A 24,743-nucleotide genomic window follows, 5' to 3' on the forward strand; every position below is an offset into this window, starting at 1 on the left:
GTCAAATGTTAGAGAAAAATAATATGTTATTGTTCAAATACAAAAAATGCGTTATTTCTGTACCTAATGGCAAACAAATGACTACCGTTGAAATGATGAAAATAAGTTGTCCTTTGAATTGAAAATCAAATTTTTAGAAGCTTGTTGAAGTAGTCGATGTGAACAGGATTCAAAATTATAGCACAAAAGACTTGGCCATTGTAACTTGAAATCAATTCAATATATTCAAAAGAATGATTTAGTAAAGGACTTGAGTAAAATTAAGTTATATCCAAAAGTGTGTGAAAGTTTTCAACTAAGAAAGAAACATAGTCTACCTTTTCAATAGTCAACAACATGGAGAGCAAGTGAGAAGTTATAGTTGGTCCATTTTGACATTTGTGGACCAATAAAACTCCTTCACTCAATGGCAAAATGTTTTTTTATTCTTTTTATAGATGATTTCACTCGAATGACCTACTTATATTTTCTTAAGAAAAACTAATTTCTATTTTTAAGAAGTTTAAAGATTTTTGTGAAACTCACAGTGGATGATTGCTGACAACTCTCAAAACAGGCAATGGGGAAACTCTCAAAACTCTCAAGGATAGTGTTAAAATGGATTTATGATGGGAAAACCCTAGAATAGAGGGAATAATTATAAAATTACCTTGGGGCCTGTGATTAGGTTATAATCCTTGATGTTATAGGTTATTTGATTTATTATGTGTTAAATTCCTATTTTTAGATCACAATCACGCTAAGGTCGCAAGGAAAGGAAAAGCTCAAGTTCATTAGAGCTTTTCAGACTTAGATTGAGGTAGCTGATGGTTTTAATGTAGTTGAAACTCAATTTTTGTTTTGTGTTCATAATAACTATTCTTTAGGATTTTTTGTGCAATGCATGCTCAAGGAAGTACATTACTATTGATATCTTAAGTGTTAATCATATCCAATAAAGTTAGATGAAAGCTTGATGGTTATTATAAGTGTTGTTTCTGCTATTAATGTGGTTATGATTGTGGTAATATTATCATTATTATGGGATGTAGAGGTATTTGGACATATCCATGGGATTGGTTGGTATAAGATTGGTAGACACTTGATGTATGATATTTGGTTCATAGACAAAAGCTCATCCCCTGTAGGTCCTGACTAGTGGGTGACCATAAGACCCTTAGTATACATGTGCAAGGCACATCTGAGTGTGATGGTTCCTTAAGTGAATTAGAGATTATGTTTTCTTGATTATATTAGTTCCTTTAGTGAATAGGGATTTAGTGTTTTCATTATATGTTGGTTCCCTAAGTGAATTGGGTTTATGCACTAATTGCCAAAGGTGGTTTATTTATGTACATTGGGATAGTGTTGTTGTTCTTATGAATCCTTTAGTGGTATAGGTTAATTTCAAGTTGTAACTTAACTCTATATTGTCTTGTACATGTGTAATTGTGATGCATATTATATGATTGTTGCATTATGGGTGTTGACTTAGAGCCGTGTTCATGGTCATAGTTTAACTTTAATTGTTATCCTTGTTGGCTCATTTTGACTAAACTTCAAAGTGTATTTGTTTACAAGGTTAGGTGTTATGAACTTGAAATTAAGTGCATGATAGGGATCATAGTTGTCTTGTTGTACAATGTTTTAATTAGATGTTCATATTTCTCATTTTGGGTTAAATGATCCTACTGACACAATGTTATTTCTTGCTTATACTACACATGCTTTTATTTTTGTTGAGTGCAGAGCATATTCTAATAACTATTTTGAGACCTCAATTGTAATTCAGACTGTATTTAAACTCAAGGATTAGCTGTATATTCTAGGCTACCATTAGTTCGCCACTTATTTCACTAGTCTTAGAGTTAGACCTAATTTGGTTTTGGGGTTGCGTCCCCTTTTTGACATTTATTAGAATTTTTGTAAGATGACGTTCAAGTTTTAGGGGACAATTTATTCTACATAATTTTTTGTTACTTTTCATTTGAGATATTGATATTTGTTTTTGCTAATGAGATTTGTTTAGTTACCTATGTTCGGCTAAGTATTGGATGGGTTATTGGGTTAGTTGTTTCTCTAACTAGAGGGCTAGTACAGGTGACACTCATGATGGATTTGGGTCATGACATAGTTGGTATCAGAGACTTAGGTTTGTTGGCCTCTTCATACCAATATAGGTCTAGTAGATTCATGTGGAATGGTAAAATGATGTATGTACTTTTCTTCGAGAGGTTATAGGACATTAGGAAACTATCATTTCTTTATTCATTCAAGTATAACTTGATTCTTATTTGTATTTGGCAATCTAAATTGGCATATAATTTTCTTATTCTTTTATTTGCAGATGATGAATGCTAGAATGATAAAACAAGAATAACAACCCCTACACCAATGACTCTAATCGCCAAATCAACTGTATGGGGATGACGATGAGATAGGGATAATAAAATAGGAAGATTAAGAGAAACACCTGCCAGGGGTAAAGCTCAAGCAGCAATTGACTGGGACTGTCAGAGGCCAACATCACCTCCCCCACCACAGGATTATTTTAAGAATATTAAGTCATTAGAAAAGGATAGTATGGATGGAGAGATTGCAGCACTGGCTGGAGGTATAGTTTTTCTGTTGATGTCTTTGGAGGTTACTCAATAGGTTTTTGATTTTCTAAGTGGCTGGATAGTACTCGAACAACTCTCAATCTACTTACTTTCTAGGTCTTGGTTGCTCATCCCACTGTTCTTTAACTTCCAGGATGGATGAGTATTTGGGGATAACTGTATTTCTCTGTCCTATGATAAACCCTATTATGACTAGTATCGAACATGAGTTATTGAATAGGTTTTTAAAAATGAAACCTCCTTAATTTCATGGTATTAAGACTAAGGATTGTTTGAGTTCACCATTGATTTCTGTAAGATCAAACAAATTAAGGATTATGCAACAACATGGTGTTGATTTCATGACTTTAAAACTATAAAAGGGTTCCAAGCAGTGGTGGAGAACCTATGTTGAGTGTTTGTCACCGACCCTACTTCATAGACTGGGACTTAGTTTTATACCCTATCTTTAGATAAGTATGTAACTCAAACCCTTTGTGGCTACAATAAAGATGAATTTAGGGATCTTAAGTAAGGAAGTATGCCAGTTGCAACCTACAAGGCTAAGTTCCATGCTCTATCTAATCACACTACCTAGTTGTTTGGCGTTAAGAAGGAGAGGATCCAATTATTTGTTAAAGTTATAAATACTTTCTTTAGGTATTGTTTATTTGTATGACTTTTAAAGTAAAGAGTTTCAATGATATGAGTGATTATGTAAAAAAAGTTTGAGGGAGTTAATAAGGTGGATCAGGATAAGGCATTAGCCAAGAAGTCCCAAAATGCGGGTAACTTAAGTGGTTCTTATCTCAGGGTTCATAGTAAATAGTCTTATTTATCTTACCCCATCTCTTAGCTTTGCTAACCTCTATAGATGTTCATTTAGGGGCTATTCATCATCCTTCGATTGCAAGAGGCCAAGGGGATTCTTATCCCATGGAAAATAGGTCTCTCGTGAGTGAGGATGTTATTATTGTGGTCCTATGGGGCACTTCAAGAAAGAGTGTATGTTACAACCTTATTTCCTAAGTCACGATGGGACCTACTTTAAATCACCAGTAGGTAAGCCAACTTTAAGACCCCGTATTTTCCTAGCATAATCCAATTCCCAATACATGAATATTCATCTATGATTTTTTTGAAAGATACATTATTTTTTAATTTAGAACCTGCCATTGTGTTGGAAATTCAGTTAGCTTTCCAACAATATGAAATTCTCCTAAATTCGATAACCGAATAAGAAGTTATGGCAATTTTAAGTTTTAGTCGTTAAACTCCATTATTTTAACCCTTAGCGCATCGCGTAGGCAGACCAAATGACAATTTTTAATTTCTAGTGTAACTCCACGATCATGGCGCGTTGTGGAGTAGGTTAATTTCCTGTTTGTCAATTTTTAGTGGGCCTCAGCGATCATGGCGCATCGCGGAGATGGCCAAATTGGCATCCACAGGCTTATCACGATGGTGGCTCATCACGACATTTTTCCAGGTCCCAATTGCCACTTTTCCAGTGGCTTTGTGCGATAGTGGCGCATCGCGCCAAGGCCAAAAATTAGGATTTCAGTTTCCAGCTTGTGTTTTTAAATTCATTTAAAGGTATTTGGGTCTTTTTCCTAAGCCCTAAACTTGTCCTAAACATGAAATTTAACCCCTAATTGGCCTAAATATTCATCATTATTCACTTTCTCTCCAATTAAAAATCCCCTCTTTCAAGAACAAGAAACCCTAGCTCTCAAGAATCAAAGTCAGATCTTAAGAACTCTCCATCAATCCTTCCAAAATTTGTTATCCCATGTATGTTAGATGTTCATCCATGGATTCCTTTCATCTATGGAGTCTAAGTATCCATTTTAATTACAAAACCATCATCTTTTCAAGTTATCATGTTTTAAATTATGATTTCATCCATGAATCTCAATGTACTATTGGCTTTATACCATGTTACCATGAAATTATTGTTATTATTCAATCTTACATGTTTTAAAGTTATTATTTACTGAATTAAACCATGATTTAATGATATTATGATGAATTCATGCTATTCCTACAAATTCCATGACATTCCTATGATTTTTTTAAACCATGAACTACAAGTGTTTGATAAAATGCCTACAAGAGTGATTTATCTAATAAGAGCCTTCATGTTTTAGCCGTCAAGCTTTAGTGTCTTTTTAGTATTGTTGGTTTGAGTTCGGAGGGTATTGAATACCCGAAAACCATAGCTTTTTATTCAGTCTAGCCTCAATATATCACAGAATAGTCTTCACATTATATTATGAGCATTATCAGAATAGTCAGATATCAATTATTCAACTCAGAATAGTCTAGTATCTCAGCTTCTTTTAATTGGGAGTAGGATTTAGCACCGAGCAAGTGTAGGTATAGAGGATTCCCCGTCAGATAGGCAGAGTTGTTAGTAGCAGCCCCTATACTCTAGAACTACGTAGCAAGCATAGGATATGAGTAGTCACCCATCAGATTAGGCTTGACTATCTCGCAGGGGTCACCTGTTAGTTTAGGCTTGACACCCTTAGTCCTTTGGACATTGTATCAGTTTAGTGTATCCACACAATCATTGTTAGTACTCGTGTCATGATATTAACACCCTTCAAACTGCGGTTATAAGTTGGACCCCGATTAGCTCAAATTGGGGAATTCAGTTAGATAATACCTCCCACAGTCTCAGATATAGTCTCAGTTACAGTTCCAACTCAGTTATTCTGTCTTAGTGTTGTTTGACCAAAGTATATAAATTTTAGTTATTTTAGTATTTTAATTTATAGATTTTACTCAGTTATTTTATATGCTTGGTCATGCATTATTAGTATCTACAGATTCCATGATCTCTACTTAGTACTCCATGCTTTACATGCATATCCAGTTAATTATTAGTTCTGTTCATAAAACCATGCATATCATCTTACCTCATTTAGCATACCAGTATATTCAAAGTACTGATTGCATACATTTCTTTTGCGCTATGATATCTTATATCATAGGTACTGACGCTTAGTTCCCGGATCGCACTTCATCCCTCAAATCATCTGCAGTACAGTAGAAGTGGTGAGTCCTCATCACCTAAGGATAGATTATATTACTTCATGTCTTTATCTCAGTAGTTAGTAGAGTTAGTTTGGGTTGGTTCCATTAACTCGCAGTATCCAATTTAGAGGCTTTTCAGACACTATAGTTAGCTATTCAAACTGTTTAGATTTTAGTATTTTTACCAGATTCATAATTCAGTAGTTATTTTATTATTAAAACCTTATGGAATTTTAGTTATTCTTCCATGTTCATGATTATATTATTCAGTGCTCACAGTAGGTACCAGCTCATAGGTTAGTTTGTGGTCTCTCATGACTGTAAGTACCGTGTAACAACTAGGGGTAGTCTCGGGTCGTTACAAACTTTGTATCAAAGCCTAAGGTTTTAAAATGTCCTATGAAGTCTGAAAGCTGCATCGAGTAGAGTCTTGTGCATGGGTGTGTAGCGCGCCACACTTATGGACGAGAGGCTATAAGGCTTTTATGAAAAGTTTCCCTTCTTTTAAGTATTCATTTCGTGTGATTGAGCATGAGCTCAAGTTAAACTCTCAGTCTAATCCGTTTTTTCCTTCCATTTATAGAACATGCCTCCCAATAAGAATGGAAGAAGAAAATGAACTCAGCCAGCCCCTCAGCCCGTTAAGGCAGATCCTCTGGATGAGCATGTATCACACACAGAATTTAGGGCTGCGTTCACTACTCTAGTGAACTACGTAGCAATACAAAATGAATGACCAACTGATATTCTGACCAGCCTAGTGGTCACTACTACTGTAACCAGAATTTAGGATTTCACCTGGATGAATCCTACTTCCTTTACGGGGTCCAAGTCTGAAGAGGATCCACATGAATTCTTAGATATGGTTCAGAAGGTAATGGATACTATGGGGTGACGTCTAGTCAGAGTGTCGAGTTGGTTGCATATCAATTTTAGGATGTATCCCATACTTGGTTTAAGTCTTGGAAAGTTGATAGAGGTGTTGATGCAGGGCCTATAGAATGGGAAGAGTTTTCCATGGCTTTTATGGATAAATTCTTTCCATTAGAGTTGAGGGAGGCCAAGGTGTTAGAATTTATTAATTTAAGGTAAGGCAACATGAGTGTGAGGGAGTATTCTCTCAAGTTCACTCAGTTAGCTAGATATGCTCCTCATTAGGTAGCTGACAGTAGGTCCAAGATAAGTAAGTTTGTGACTGGAGTGTCTGATAGTGTGGTCAAGGATTATAGGACCGCAATACTGATTAGTAAGATAAACTTGTCTAGACTGATGGTTCATACTCAACAGATAAAAGAGTAGAAGATTAAAGAAAGAGAAAGAGAGGAAACAAGAGGGATAGGATGGGTAGTTTTAAGTTCAATCAGCTAAAGTTCGAAGGTGGTAACCGTCCTCAGTTTCATTAGAGGTCTTTAGCCCCAGTAACTTCTTCAGCCAGTGCCCCAGTACCCAAATTCAGAAATAACAATAGGGATATGTCACCAAGCTCTAAGTCCCAAGTTAATGTTAGAAGTGCTCGTACCAATCCTTTATGTTAAAGTATGGCAAACATCATCAGGGTTAGTGTAGAGCGGGTAGTGATGTGTGCTTCAGGTGTGGCAAGCCAGGCCATTGGATTTGGGAGTTTCGGATAGTTTCTCAGAAAGGTAGGGACACACGCCAACAAGGACAGACCAATAAGTCATCAGTTTTATCTGGTCGCCCAACTCAGCAAGGTACCGCATCCAGTTCTACCAGTGGTTGGTGTCCGAACTGATTATATGCTCTTCAGTCCCACCAAGATTAGGAAAATTCTCCTGATTTAGTTACTGGTACGTTGTAGGTCTTTCACTTATATCTTTATTCTTTTCTAGAGCCTGAAGCTTCTCTTTCTTTGTAACCCCATACATAGCCGTCAATTTCAGAGTTAGTCCCAAATATCTAGTAGAGCTTTTTTTAGTATCTACCCCAGTGGGAATTTCCATTGTAGCCAGATAGGTATACAGGAACTGTCCGATCATAATATCTCAAAAAGTTACTTCAATTGATCTCGTGGAGTTAGAGATAATGGATTTTGATGTCATTCTTAGCATGGATTGGCTCCACTCATTCTATGCTTATATTGATTGTAGAAATAGAATGGTTCATTTTCAGTTTCTAAATGAACCAGTCCTTGAATGGAGGGGTAGTACTAAAGCTCTTAGGGGACAGTTGATTTCTTACTTTAGAGCCAAATAGATGGTATCTAAGGGATGTGTCTATTATCTTGTACGAGTAAAAGACTCTAGCTTAGAAACTCCTACTCTGGAGTCAGTCCTAGTAGTAAATGAATGCTCAAATATTTTTCCTGAAGATCTCTCAGATTTCCTCCTAAAAGAAAATCGACTTCGTAATAGACCTTCTCCCAAATACTCAGCCTATATCTATTTTGCCATACCGAATGGCTCCAGCTGAACTCAAAGAACTAAAAGAGAGTTGAAGGATCTCTTAGATAAAGGATTCATCAGACCCAACGTCTCTCTATGGGGTGCACTTATTCTATTCATGCGTAAGAAAGATGATTCTCTCAGAATATGGATAGACTACTATCTGTTGAACAAGGTCACAGTCAAGAATAAATATCCACTTCCTAGAATCGATGACTTGTTCGACCAACTTCAGGGTGCCAGTTACTTTTCCAAGATAGACCTCAAATCAGACTATCATCAGCTTAAAGTTAGAGAATGTGACACTCAAAAAATAGCTTTCTAAACTTGGTATAGTTACTTTGAATTTCTAGTCATGTCCTTTGGTCTTACTAATGCCCCAGCAGCCTTCATGGACTTGATGAACTGAGTGTTTAAGCAGTATTTGGACATATTCATCATAGTCTTCATTGATGACATTCTTGTCTATTCTCGTAGAGAAATCTATCATGCAGACCATCTCAGTGTAGTACTTCAGACTCTTAGAGCTCATCAGATATTGGCTAAATTCAGTAAGTGTGAATTCTGGCTAAGATTAGTAGCATTCCTTAGTCATATTATTTTTGGTGATGGCATTAGAGTTGATCCTTAAAGGACTGAAGTGGTGAGAAACTGGCCTAGACCTACCTCTCCATCAGATATTAAGAGTTTCTTGGGTTTAGCTAGCTATTACCATCGGTTTGTTGAAGGGTTTTCTTCTATTGCATCCCTCATGTCCAGATTGACTCAGAAGAAAGTTAAGTGTCAGTGGTCAGATTCATGTGAGAAGAGTTTTTAGGAGTTGAAGACTCGACTCACCTCAGCCCCAGTCTTAACTCTACCAGACGATTCAGATGGTTTTGTAGTGTGCTGTGATGCATCCAGAGTAGGTTTAGGTTGTGTCCCCATACAGAGAGGTAAGGTCATAGCCTACGCCTCCAGACAACTTAAACCCTATAGACGAATTATCCAACTCATGATCTTGAGCTAGCATATGTAGTGTTTCCTTAAATATTTGGAGGCATTACTTATATGAGGTGCATGTAGATGTGTTCATAGATCACAAAATCCTTCAGTATGTCTTCTCTTAGAAAGATTTGAATTTGCATCAGAAAATATGGTTAGAGTTACTAAAAGATTATGACATGATTGTTTTGTGTCATTCGTACAAGGCTAATGTAGTGTCTGATGCTCTCAGTAGAATGTTTATGGGTAGTGTAGCTCATGTTGAGGATGGTAATAAGAAGTTAGCTCAGGAAGTTCATCAGCTTAACCGACTAGGTGTTCGTTTACTCAATTCAGCAGAAGGTAGTGTATGGGTGTAGAGTAGCTCAGAGTCATCTCTAGTCTCCGAGGTGAAGGAAATGCAGGATAGAGATCCCAGTCTAGTTAAATTGAAAGAATCAGTCAGAGATCAGAAGGTGGAGTTTTTCTTCCAAAGGGGAGATAGTGTTTTGCATTGTCAGTATAGATTGTGTATGCCTGGAAGAGATGATTTGAGGAAATGAATTCTTGTCGAAGCTCATGGTCCGTGTTACTCTATTTATCCAGGGGCCACTAAGATGTACTATGATTTTTGGGAGATCTATTGGTGGAGTGGGATAAAGAGAGATATTGCAGAGTTTGTAGCTAAGTGCTTTACATATCAGCAAATTAAGGTTGAGCACCAGAAACCTAGTGGGTATATGCAAGAGTTCAGTATTCCCACGAGGAAATGAGAGAAAGTGAACATGGACTTTGTAACAGGTTTGCCTCATACCCTTCATCAGCATGACATATTTGGGTTATCGTAGATAGGATTACCAAATCAGCTTATTTTTTGCCAGTCCATACCTCTTATTTAGTCGAGGACTATTCTAATCTCTATCTCAGAGAGTTTTTTAGGTTACATGGTGTTCCCTTATCTATCATCTAAGATAGAGGTACTTAATTTACCTCTTACTTCCAAAAAACATTCCAAAAGGATATTGGTACCCAAGTCCACCTCAGTACAGCCTTCCACCCTCAGATAAACGGTCAAATAGAAAGGACCATTCAGACTCTTTAGGATATGCTAAGAGCATGTGTTGTTGATTTCAAAGGTAGTTGAGCATGCGTTATAGAATTTGCATACAATAACAACTATCATTCCAGTATCCGTATGGATCTATTTAAGGCTCTTTATGGTAGGAGATGTAGATCTCCAATTGGTTGGTTTGAAGTAGGTGAGGCTATAATAGTAGGGCCTGACTTGGTGTTTGATGCATTAAAAAAGGTTCAGTTGATCAGAGAAAGGCTTAGGGCTTCCCAGAGCCGACAGAAATCGTATAAAAATGTGAGGAGAAACGATCTCAAGTTTGAGGTCGGTGACTTTGTGTACTTGAAAATCTCTCTCATAAAGGGAATAAAGAGATTTGGCAAGAAAGAAAAACTTAGTCCCTGATATGTCGGTCCCTTCAGAATTCTCAGAAGTTTTGGAAAGACAGCTTACGAGCTCGAGTTGCCTTCAGATTTAGCCTCAGTACACCTAGTGTTCCATGTCTCATTGTTGAAAAAGTGTATTGGTGATCTAGCTATATTTGTCCCCTTAGAAAGTGTAGATATTCAGAACAGTCTTTCCTATGAGGAAGTCCCAGTCAAAATTCTTGATCATCAAGTTCGTAGACTAAGGAATAAATAAGTTCCACTAGTAAAAGTTATTTGGCAGAATCAGTCCGTTCAGGGAGCCACATGGGATGCAGAGGCAGATATGCAGACCAAGTACCCTCATCTCTTCTCCACAAATCCAGATTCAGTATAAGGTACCAATCTACTTAAGGTTTTCTTTTCTTTGTCATGCTCAGTTTCAGCCGCACATCATGTTCATGTCAGTCATGCATTCATGAATCAGTTCAGTCATGTATTCCATGCATCAAACATGCATATTCAGTGTATATGCTCAGTCCATTAGTTCCCTCAGCTTAACCAGTTTCATTCGGGGATGAATGATCCCAAGGGGGAGATATTGTAATACCCTGTATTTCCGTAGCATAATCCAAGTCCCAATACATGAGTATTCCTATATGAAATTTTTGAAACACTCATTATGTTTCAGTGTAGATCCTGTCATTGCGTAGGAAATTCAGTTATCTTTCCAACGATATAACATTTGCCTAAATCCGGTAACCGAGTAAGAAGTTATGACAATTTTAAGTTTCAGTTGTTAAACACCATTATTTTAACCCTTAGCGCATTGCGTAGGCAGCCCAAATGACAATTTTTGATTTCCTGTGTGACTCCGTGATTATGGCGTGTCGCGGAGCAGGCCAATTTCCTGTTTGTCAATTTTTAGTGAGCCTCCGTAATCATGATGCATCACAGAGATAGCCAAATTTGTATCCACAGTCTTACTGTGATGGTGGCGCATCATGGCATTTATCCCGGTCCTAGTTGTCCCTTTTCTAGTGGCTTGGTGCAATAGTGGTGCATCGTTCCAAGGCCAAAAGTCAGAAATTCTATTTCCAGCTTGTGTTTATAAATTCGTTTAAGGGTATTTGGGTATATTTCCTAATCCCTAAACTCGTCCTAAACACAAAATTTAACCCCTAATTGACCGAAATATTCATCATTATTTAATTTCTCTCAAATTAAAAATCCCCTCTTTCAAGAACAAGAAACCCTAGCTCTCAAGAATCAAAGTCAAATCTCAAGAACTCTCCATCAATCCTTCCAAAATTCATCATCCTAGGTATGTTAGATGTTTATCCATGGATTCCTCTCATATATGGAGTTTAAGTATCCATTTTAATTACAAAACCATCATCTTTTCAAGTTACCATGTTTTAAATTATGATTTCATCCATGAATCTGCATGTACTATTGATTTTATACCATGTTACCATGAAATTATTGTTATTATTCAATCTTCCATGTTTAATGTTATTATTTACAAAATTAAACCATGATTTAATGCTATTATTATGAATTCATGCTATTCCTACAAATTCCATGACATTCCTATGATTGTTTTAAACCATGAACTACAAGTGTTTGATAAAATGCCTACAAGAGTGATTTATCTAATAAGAGCCTTCATGTTTTGGCCTTTAAGCTTTAGTGTCTTTTCAGTATTGTTGTTTTGAGTCCTGGGGGTATTGAATACCCATAAACCATAGCTGTTTATTCAGTCTATCCTCAGTACATTATAGAATAGTCTTCATATTATATTATGAGCATTATCAGAATAGTCAGATATCAGTTATTCAACTCAGAATAGTCTTGTATCTCAGTATTTTTTAGTTGGAAATTGGATTTAGAACCAAGAGACTGTAGGGATGGTGGCTTCTCTGTCAGATACGTAGAGTCATTAGTAGCAGTCCCTATACTCTAGAACTACATAGCCAGTATAGGATATGAGTAGTCACCCATCAGATTAGGCTTGACTATCTTGTAGGGGTCACCCGTCAGTTCAGGCGTGACACTCTTAATCATTTGGACATTATATCAGTTCAATGGATCCACACAACCATTATTAGTATCCATGGCATGGTATTAACACCCTTCCAATAAGGTTTATAGATTGGACCCTGATTAGCTTAAATTGGGGAATGTCAATTAGATGATACCTCCCATAGTCTCAGATATAGTCTCAGTTACAGTTCCAACTCAGTTATTCAGTCTTAGTATTGTTTGATCAAAGCATACAGATTATAGCTATTTTAGTATTTTAGTTTATAGATTTTACTCAGTTATGTTATATGCTTGGTCATGCATCTTCAATATTTATAGATTTCAATGCATTATCAGTATATACAGATTCCATGGTGTCTACTTAGTACTCCATGCTTTACATGCATATCTAGTTAATTATTAATTCTGTTCATAAAACCATGCATATCAGCCTACCTCATTTAGCATACTAGTACATTCAAAGTACTGATTGCATATATTTCTTTTGAGCTATGTTGTCTCATATCATAGGTGCTGGACCTCAGTTATCGAATCACACTTAGTCCCTCAGATCATCTACAATACAGTAGTAGTGGTGAGTCCTCATCACCTGAGGACAAATTATATTACTTCATGTCTTTATCTCAGTAGTTAGTAAAGTTGGTTTGGGCCTGTCCCATCAACTCACAATATCTAGTTTAAAGGCTTTTCAGACACTACAGTTAGCTATTCAGACAATTCAGATTTTAGTATTTTTACCAGATTCATTATTTAGTAGTTATTTCATTATTAAAATCTTATGGCATTTTAGTTATTCTTCTGCGTTCATGATTATATTATCCAGTTCTCACAGCAGGTACTAGCTAATGGGTTAGCTTGTGGTCTCTTGGGACCGTAAGCACCATGTAATAACTAGGGGGTAGTCCGAGGCCGTTACACCAATCCTATAGTTCAGAACTACTAGGAATAGGTAAAGATAAACTATACTATTTATATCCATGAAACTAACATAAGAAAACCAATGAGACATTAAGGATAAACTATTCCATTTTAGCCATACTCAAGAACCTAAACCCCCTACTATATATCACTGGCCAATATAATAATAAAGAGCGGAAGGAGAATATAAAATAGTGTACAAGGTCAACGAATGGATATACAACATGAATAAATAAAGGGATATGGTAATACCATCACTATACATAGATAGATATACATAAATATATACAAGCCTAACTCAATGCACAACTTAAGTAATCACACTAGCATATCAAGCTCTCGTAGTCATCGTAGGAACTATTACTAACATAATCCGGGTCTAAAGCCATACTGACAAACGTTGGGATAATCATGCATAATAAGATAATCGTAAGAATAAAGAATTAGAATCATACCCTAAATATCAATACATTCCAATCATCAACCTGTCATGAGCTAATCATATTAACAATAACTGTAATACCCCAAAAAATTTTCTTCATAAAGATTTCATGAGAAACTTATCGAGTTCTACGCTTTAGAGCGATCCATAAATTTTCAATATAGTATTTCTAAGACGTTGACCTACCATTGTGTAGAGTATCGAATAAGCTTTCGAACTATATGTAGATCATCAAAAACGGATACTCGAGCGATGAGTTACGACCATTCCGATCGAACTACGACTATTCTGATCGAACTGTGACCAGTAAAACGTGCAGGAAAAAGTACTGAGGCCTGACATATTTTTTATCCAACTTTAAATGATCATAACTCCTTGTACATAATGATCTGGGCGATATACTGTATACCAATGGAAAGCTCTGTGAGTCCTCTTTCCGATGAAATTGGTTTCATCCAATTTTTCTATCGGAGCAAAATGTTATGGTTGATCTACTTCAGCCTATCAATAGTGAATTTTTGGGTCAACTTCAAACGATCATAACTCCTCGTACACAATGATCTGGGTGAGATACTATATATCAATGGAAAGATATGAGAGTCCTCTTTCTAATGAAATTAGTTTCATCCAATTTGGATATCGGAGTAAAAGGTTATGGTTGATCTACTTCAGATTATCAAAATAGTCCACCAAAGGACATGTTAGAGAAATTTTTCATTTTTAAGGGCATTTTGGTCATTATGTCTTCACTTCATAGACGAAAATTGTCCATTTATACCTATATTGAGCCATAAAATTTATGTTCTTCCATCAAAAACATGGAGAGAACTAAACCCTAGGTCTATTTTGAGCTCCAAATATCTTTCAATTTCACCGTAGAAATCCAAAATTAATCTGATAAATGAACTCCTCATTTCAAGACTTTCGAGGAGCACCCATTATTTGTCCGAATAGGATTCCGTAATCAAGAAGTCAATTTCATGGTATGTGGGGTTTTGAACAAGAGCAATCTTCCGTTCTTGTGCTCAAAGCTTTAATTTTATTATGGTTTTACATGATTTTGCAAGTAAGATTATGTCTAAATAATTTAATTATGAGATTATGATGGTTGAATGAATAAACTTTGATTTATATAATTATCTCAATATTTTCATGATATGATTTACTAATTATTATTGCGAATTACACACTTTTACCACGAGGTGGTATTTTGAATGATTTTGGGACGTATGTCGAGATGGTATTTTGGAATAATATTTTGAAATATGTGTCAAGCTTTATGCTTCCCAATGACGATTTTTGAATTATTGAATATATATTTGAGACATGAGATGCCTTGATATCTATATATGTAAATTTTATATTTTTATTTTGAATGATTTCAAGATATATATTAAAATGGTATTTTGGAATGATTTTGAGATTTATGATAAGCTTAAAGCTTCTTTATGACGAAATTGAATCATTGAGCATATTGAGATATAACATTTGAGATGTTACCATGAGTCTTGATATTTTCTCAAAAATATTGATGTTGTCATGACTTGATAAATTGTTACATTTTGACATTTAAAAAGGTTGAGTTCTATTATTGAAATTTCATGATATTTAAAAATGGGCATAGACTCAAATTACTTTATGAAGGATTTATAAGACTTTGAATTTTTTTCCAATATGGATATACATGATTACTTCATTACTCTACTTCTTAAATTGAGAATTTATTCTATGAATTGCATACAACTATAATAAATTGATATTTCTAAAGGCTTTCGAGATAAAAGTCGTGATTTGAGTTGTACTACGGGATATGTATTCTTATTATGAATTGAAGGTCTCAAGTGCTTTTAAAAAGCTGTTGTCATGATTTAATTGTTGAATTGAAAGAAAAATCATTTGAGTATATTGACCTTGAACTCGCAGAGTCGAAATGATTTTGACTATGAGAAAGATTTATTTAGATATAGATGTTGAGATGAATTTTGGAATTTTTTTTGGATGATTTTGATGAGTTGAATTGTTGAAAATATTACGTATTGAATCTTCATATCTTTCTTCAAATGTCGAGTCGGTTATGGTTCAATGCATTGATTGCTTGTTGATATTGAAAAATATTGAAATGTTTTAAATCGAAGTTGGGGTTAGGAATCCACAAATTGTTGATGAATTATAAATTGAGATATTTGTTTTGGTCTTTACGATAGACCCCTGTGATGATGATGGTGGATTTCATAACGCGCTCTGAGCTTGTCAGGGAGTAATACTTAGCACAAAGAGGGAAATTTGGTATTTACCTAAACCTATGTGCCACCGTAGGGTTGTTTAATGATGATATTATTGGCTAGAGAGCCCGATTATGATTATTGCAGTTTTAAGGTCGTACTCCCTGGCAAAGAGTATGACACTCCAACCAACGGGGGTTTCAAACGTTGGTATTCCACATAGCTCACGTGGGGTTGTCGGTTATAGGAAACTCCCCTGTCCATAAAAGTCATGTTTCTTGAATTACCCAGGTACTCCGAGATTTGAGTCAAAGAGTTGAGATATTATGATGAATTATGATTACCTATGATGAATTTTGACGATATGATAATTTATGATAATTTATGATGATTTATCATAATTTATGATTTTTGATGATTTACATGAATTATGAGATTTTACCATTTGAACTATTTATTATGAAAGTATGAAGTTTATGATTTGATATAACTCAAGCAAAGTGAGTCATCATTGTCTGTATGCATGTTTTCATGAAATTTATGATGTTATTTAAAGTGTTGCATGCACCCCCACATACTCAGTACATTCTTTTTGTGCTGACCCCCATCTACTATTCTATTCAGTTGCAGCATCTGGTCAGCAGGTAAAGGAGTCCTTATAGTTCAAAGTCTTGTGTTGGTTGTTTGAGTTCAGAGACACTGTATCTTCTTCTGTCGGCCATATTGAGTGGGATGGTTGGGAGTCATGACCTATTTCTGTACGGGTAATACTAGTAGAGGCTTCATAGACAGTAGTAGTGGTTGATGTATTCAGTCTCCTTCTTGTATATGTATATGTGTTAGTAGAATTGTCATCTTGTAATTCCAATATTGTATTGAATAGATTTTGTATTGAGATATTTTCAACTTCATTCTCTTAAAATTATGTTTTAAATCAGCTGCTTTTGAGTTATACCTATGAAAGTGTTAGCTTAGGGTCACTTCTGACCCTAAGTACCTTATGGTATCTCTTGGACTCGATTTTCGGGGCATCACAAACTTACTATCAGAGCACAGAGTTCAAGTGTCCTAGGGTGTCTATGAAGCCGTGTCTAGTGGATTCTTGTGGAACGGTACGAAGACGTCTGTACTTTTCTTTGACAGGCTATAAGGCATTTAGGAAAGGTTGCTTTTCTTTCAAGTCTTGAATCATGCAATAAGTTTAAACCAGATAAGCTACCAAATTTCTTTTCAGGATCTATAAGTGACAATTTGTACTTTTCTATCTATGTGCTATTCTTGAGATAGTATGACCAGTAAGTCCCGGTTCTTTCCCTGATAATATTTTTAGACTGATTATCAAAATATTTCAGAAGTCTTATAAAAGTGGCTTCAGAAGAGCCTCCCAGTGTGCTATAAGTTCCTGAAGTTTCATGTTATGTCCTCTTCTTTATGACTTGTTCAGCTAAGACTGAGTAGATGCATACTCCTTGATCATCGAATATGGTATGCCAAGTTCCTATCTCCCGTAATCTTGCTATCATCATGATGTTGAAAAAAAAATGAAAGTCTAGTGAAGCCGTGTGGGGCTCTTTTGATTCACTAGCACAACTGTTTTGTTATTCACCTCAAATTTTTTTTCAAAACTCATATTCAAAGCCTAGTCGAGCTGTGTGCGGCCTATTTCAATCCACTAGAAACTTGTAGTTCATCTTGTTCCTTGTGCTAGTTGAAAATGTCGGATTTGGAGGTATAGTAGTAAGAAGGATGGTAAGTGTGATTTGTTAAGCATAAGTATAGCAGAATCCATTTTTGCATACATTTGGGGTTAATAGGGAGTGATATATCCTTGTGTGTCAATTTTGTGATGTAGTTTGTTTAAGGTATAAAATAGGTGTTGACGGTATTTGTATGCCAGAGAGTATAGGTTAGTAATGGAAGTACTCGATGGGTGAGTGTTGTTAAATTATGCCGTTGCCGGGTTGCAAGAGGAAATTAAGTTAAGACGTAGAGAGCTATGAACTAAGTTAAGTTGTGTATGAAGGATAGATAATAGTGACCGGTGAAAGAAGGATGTGTTAATGGATTGTGAATAAGATAAGCTATATGATTATGACCAATTATTATTGTTATGAAGTTTAAATGGGATAGCATTTGTTGAAGATTGTTTTATAGTTTCTAAGTGGAAATTTCATGCGAAAAGTTTTAAGTTATATTGTATGCTAAAAGTTAAGTTCGGATGATTGGTGATCGTGAAGGTGACTGTGATGATTTCTTGATTAATGGTATTAGTTGTTAGGAAGTGATCTAGTAGGCTTGAATAGTGGATACAAGAGCCTAAGTTTGGTTGATTTGTGATTAAGTTTAATGTTCTGTTTATGATGAGAAAGTTTACCCAAGATATTATGGGACTACTTTAATTTCAAGGATTAGTGTATGACTATAATGGTTGAGCTTCTTAGATGTGATTTTGATTCTTATGGTTTAGAAATATAAGTTTACAAGTGTGATTTTAATAAGCGATGACAGAGGTAGTATGGTCCATTTAGGATGAGGAAAAAAATTGAGTTGAGTGTTAGACTCTAAGATTGAAATTCCGAAGTTGAGCTGAAAGCGTTGAAGCTCTAGATGGTGTATGCTTATTTTGAGCTAAGTGGTAATGTGAAGTAAGATTGAGATTAAGCTTTTATGTGTATTATGGTTAGTTGAAGTTTTAAGTGGTTATCTTGAGGGATTGTGGTGTACATGTTTCAGATTCTGGAAGTTAGTTATACTTCAATTCGTAAACTTCTACTAGACGATCTTTATTTTCCAAGTATTCCAGCTCAGTCAATTAGAATCGTATAGTGTACCTTCTCATTTATCATTTCATCATGTTGTCCAAGGATCTTAGGAATAAAATCATTTTCATATGGAGCATCTCAGTAGTTACGAGTATACCTCTGTTTGTGCGTCATGCATATGAGCTAATTCATAGGTGCCCCGTGCACAGTCTTAGGGACCCTGTGAAATAAGTGTTGTAGAGAAACATAGAGTCCAAAGGGGGAGATACCCCGTGACTTCTTAAAGCTTCTGTGTTTTAAGCACATCTAGTTCATGCTCAAGTTCTCATTACGAGCCTTGAATTGGCTATTGTTGCATACGCATTCATACATTCCAGAGTTAGTTCATCTAGATATTTATGCATCAGATATGCATGTTCAGTATGAGGACTAAGAAACTGTAATTCCAATCGTGCCGATATGTCTCAGATGTTCGCGTCCCTTAAGAAGTTCAGTTGATCAGTACTTTTATCATATCAAGTGACATTCGAGGACAAATGTTTCCAAGGGGGAGATAATGTAATACCCCAAAAAATTTTCTTCGTAAAGATTTCATGAGAAACGTATCGAGTTCTATGCTTTAGAGTGATCCATAAATTTTTTGTGTAGTATTTCTAAGACGTTGGACTACCATTACGTAGAGTATCGAATAATCTTTCCAACAATATGTAGATCATAAAAAACGAACACTCGAGTGATGAGTTACGACCATTCTGATCGAATTACGACAATTCAGATCGAACTGTGAACAGTAAAACATATAGGAAAAAGTACTGAGGCTTGAAGTATTTTTTCTCCAACTTTAAATCATCATAAATCCTTATACATAATGATCTGGGTGATCTACTATATATCAACGAAAATCTCTGCGAGTTCTCTTTCCGATGAAATTGGTTACATCCAATTTGTCTATCGGAGCAAAAAGTTATGGTATATCTACTTCAACCTAACAAAAGTGAATTTTTGGATCAACTTCAAATGATCATAACTTCTCGTACACAATGCTCTGGGTGAGATACTATATATCAACAGAAAGACATGAGAGTTCTCTTTCTAATGAAATTGGTTTCATCCAATAAAGATATCAAAGTAAAAGTTATGGTTGATCTACTTCAGACTATCAAAACAGTCCACCAAAGGACAGATCCGAGAATTATTTGATTTTTAAGGGCATTTTGGTCACCAAAGGGCCTTTATTTCATGGACAAAAATTGTCCATTTATACCTATATTGAGCCATAAAATTCATGATCTTCCATCAAAAACATTGAGAGAACTAAACCCTAGGTCCATTTTGAGCTCCAAATATCTTTCAATTTCACTGTAGAAATCCAAAATTAATCCGATAAACTAACTCCTCATTTCAAGACCTTCAAGGAGCACCCATTATTTGTCCGAACAGGATTCCATAATCAAGAAGTCAATTTCAAGGTATATGGGGTTTTGAACAAGAGCAATCTTCCATTCTTGTGCTCAAAGCTTTAATTTTATTATGGTTTTACATTATTTTGCAAGTGAGATTATGTCTAAATAATTTGATTATGATATTATGATGGTTGAATGGATAAACTCTGATTTATATGATTATCTCAATATTTTCATGATATGATTTAATAATTATCATTGCGAATTACACACTTTTACCACGAGGTGGTATTTTGAATGATTTTGGGACGTATATCGAGATGGTATTTTGGAATAATATTTTGAGATATGTGTCGAACTTTATGCTTCCCAATGACGATTTGAATTATTGAATATATATTTGAGACATGAGATGTCTTGATATCTATAATTGTAAATTTCATATTTTTATTTTGAATGATTTCGAGATATATGTTGAAATGGTATTTTGGAATGATTTTGAGATTTATGATAAGCTTAAAACTTCATTATGACGAAATTGAATCATTGAGCATATTGAGATATAAAATTTGAGATGTTACTATGAGTCTTGATATTTTCTCACAAATATTGATGTTGTCATGACTTGATAAATTGTTACATTTTGACATTTAAAAAGGTTAAGTTCTATTATTGAAATTTCATGATATTCAAAAATGGGTATACACTCAAATTACTTTATAAAGAATTTATAAGACTTTGAATTTTTTTCCAATATGGATATACATGATTACTTCATTACTCTACTTCTTAAATTGAGAATTTATGCTATGAATTGCATACTACTACAATGAATTGATATTTCTAAAGTCTTTCGAGATAAAAGTCGTGATTTGAGTTGTACTACGGGATATGTATTCTTATTATGAATTGAAGGTCTCAAGTACTTTTCAAAAGCTGTTGTCATGATTTAATTGTCGAATTGAAAGAATAATCATTTGAGTACATTGACCTTGAACTTGCAGAGTCGAGATGATTTTGACTATGAGAAAGATTGATTTAGATATAGATGTTGAGATGAATTTTGGTATTTTTTTCGGATGATTTTGATGAGTTCAATTGTTGAAAATATTACGTATTGAGTCTTCATATCCCTGTCCAAATGTTGAGTCGGTTATGGTTCAATACATTGATAGCTTGTTGATATTGAAAAATATTGAAATGTTTTAAGTCGAAGTTGGGGTTAGGAATCCACAAATTGTTGATGAATTATAAATTGAGATATTTGTTTTGGTCTTTATGATAGACCCCTGTGATGATGATGGTGGATTTCCTAACACGTTCTAAGCTTGTTGGGGAGTAGTACTTAGCACCGACAGGGATATTTGGTATTTCCCCAAACCTATGTGTCACCGTAGGGTTGTTTGATGATGATATTATTGGCCAGAGAGCCTAATTATGATTATTGCAGTTTTAAGGTCGTACTCCCTGGCAAAGAGTATGACACTCCAACCAACGGGGGTTTCAAACGTTGGTATTCCACATAGCTCACGTGGGGTTGTCGGTTATAGGAAACTCCCCTGTCCATAAAAGTCATGTTTCTTGAATTACCTAGTCACTCCGAGATTTGAATCAAAGATTTGAGATATTATAATGAATTATGATTACCTATGATGAATTTTGACGATATGATAATTTATGATGATTTATCATAATTTATGATTTTTGATAATTTACATGGATTATGAGATTTTACCATTTGAACTATTTATTATGAAAGTATGAAGAGTATGATTTGATATAACTCAAGCTAAGTGAGTCATCGTTGTTTGCAAGCATGTTTTCATGAAATTGATGATGTTATTTAAAGTGTTGCATGCACCCCCACATACTCAGTACATTCTCTTTGTGCTGACCCCCATCTACTATTCTATTCAATTGCAGCATCTGGTCAGCAGGTAAAGGAGTCCTTATAGTTCAAAGTCTTGTGTTGGTTGTTTAAGTTCAGAGACACTGTATCTTCTTCTGTCGGCCATATTGAGTGGGATGGTTGGGAGTCATGACCCGTTTATGTACGGGCAATACTAGTAGAGGCTTCGTAGACAGTAGTAGTGGTTGATGTATTCAGTCTCCTTCTTGTATATGTATATGTGTTAGTAGAATTGTCATCTTGTAATTCCAATATTGTATTGAACAGATTCTGTATTGAGATATTTTCAGCTTTATTCTCTCAGAATTATGTTTTAAATCAGCTACTTTTGAGTTATACCTATGAAAGGGTTAGCTTGGGGTTACTTCTGACCCTAAGCACCATGTGGCATCTCGACACTCGATTTTTGGGGCGTTACAATAACAATATAATCTAACCATCTAGCCTTGATAAAAAATACCTAAAATATGTCCCATAACCCATAAGGTCCAATTAGTACACACAACATACCACAACCAATACTCATCATATATACCTATTCAACCCTCATAAGGCAGACAGGTATAGGAGTATGCCTGTGATAGGCAATGCTGATACAAGGATGAATGCAAATAAAATCCATAATAACATAAACGATCCAAGTACCATAATGTAACCTAGTGTAGACACCTCCTCCAGCTCGATGGCTCACAAAGGTAGGACTTACAATAACCTTTCTTCTCCGATACGATGGCTCATGGATGAAGAGACCCCTAGGGGATTTAGGAGCAATTGTATATACAATCGGGTCTGGATCTCGAATTTCCAATAACCACCATCATCATCAATCCACTTTATATAGTCCCCCATATATAATGCACAAGCTAAAATATTGACTAAAAGAGTGTAAGTTCGTTGATCCATTGCTCGGGGTAAACTCCAAGATAAAATCATCATAAATTGTAGAAAGGGTCGAAATGTCTCCCGACTGAGGTAAATAGTAGTACTAAAATTGTGGATTGGATTCTGTCTCAATCGAATCTCTAGAATATCATTTTTAGTTTCAAGTGGTCATAAGTTATTCATTAAGATGGTACGATTCCCATTATGAAGAAATTTTAAAAGTGAAGTATGGGAATAAATCCCTTTTTAGGAAATGAGTAGTAAAACCATATTTTTAGTTGGAATCATACCATTTTTCCATTTTAGGGATCATGAATATGGCAAATCTCTGCATGCCATTAACAGTATCTAAAAAATGCAATAATAAACATCAATATGTCTATATACTGCCACTACGTCCTATACAAGGATAAACCACTTTCTAGAATCCAACCAATATCATTAACATGACCATGGGCCGAATAATATATATTTGACATAACCATGCCGTCATAATTTGTGGAAAACCATCACAATCCACCGAGTAACATTAAACATCGTACCAATGGTTTGTTAGTCTCAACTATGTCACACATGCTTTCCATCTAAGCTAATAAGATCATAGAGGCATAATAAGTATTTCACCTTAAGGGTCAATTTACCCATGTTATCCCAAAAATAATAATTTAGGAAAAGTCGCGGTGTTTTACCTGAAATCGCATCATAACATACCTATCTAACATACAAAATATATTAAACAACACTTCAAGAAGAAAAATAGACAGAAGCCTACTTCAATACCAAACTACAAATCCTTGAATCATCCACGAATTATCCATCTTCACTCTACGATTCCAAAATGCCATCATTCTATCAAAATATTAATCTAAACATCGTTAGTAGTAAAATAAGACCTATATTACTATAATAAGGGTTGGGTAAGATTTTGGTTCAAGAATGGGTCCCACTCAAACAAAATCTAAAATTGGACCCACCATGAGGTCTCGAGGGACAAGAAATATGTTCTCAAAAGTTGAGCACAAAGTACGAATTAGATCTCAAACCTACCCTCAAAATTTAGGGATTTAAGACCTAATTTCTATGAATTTTTCCAAGAATCAGGATGGCATTCAAAGGAAAAGTTAATGGAAAATGACCAAGAAGAGTTAGGTTATCTTACGTCAATTTATGTGGATGATTTCCCACCCTTTCATCTTATTGAGCTCTAATTTGGTGTACTAATAGTGGAAGAAGTGATAGAAAATTGGGTGGGTATGAGGAATTTAAAGCTACCAAGTGTCGTTTAAGCAACAACCACTTAAGCTGACATGACCCAAACCAGGACTTGGTCGTGTCGGGTATCTAATGTCTAACTAGGATCGGAGACCACCCCAATACCAAAACTGTTGATCACCCTACACCCCATGTCGGATAAATTCAAAACATATAACAAAATAAGAAATTACCAATTTAAAGACATTATGATAAATCTATGACAAAAACCAGCCTACAACAAACAAACAACCAACCAATACCACCCATGTCCATAGTAGTCCGACAAAGTATCTAATCAAAACCAAAGAATATGCAGTCGGAACATGCCCTTGACCATAGCCAAAACCATGACGAAAAGGAATAGTAAGATATAAGAAAATCTATATCATGAAATGGGGTCTTTAGAAGTATGGAAGCTCACCACTTCAGTCTGGCTCAAAAGTTGTCCCTGAATTACCTAGTCACTGTACAAGAGAAGTGGA

The sequence above is a fragment of the Capsicum annuum genome, chromosome 12 (genome assembly GCF_002878395.1).
Source record: "Capsicum annuum cultivar UCD-10X-F1 chromosome 12, UCD10Xv1.1, whole genome shotgun sequence".
In the NCBI taxonomy this organism is placed as follows: Eukaryota; Viridiplantae; Streptophyta; class Magnoliopsida; order Solanales; family Solanaceae; genus Capsicum; species Capsicum annuum.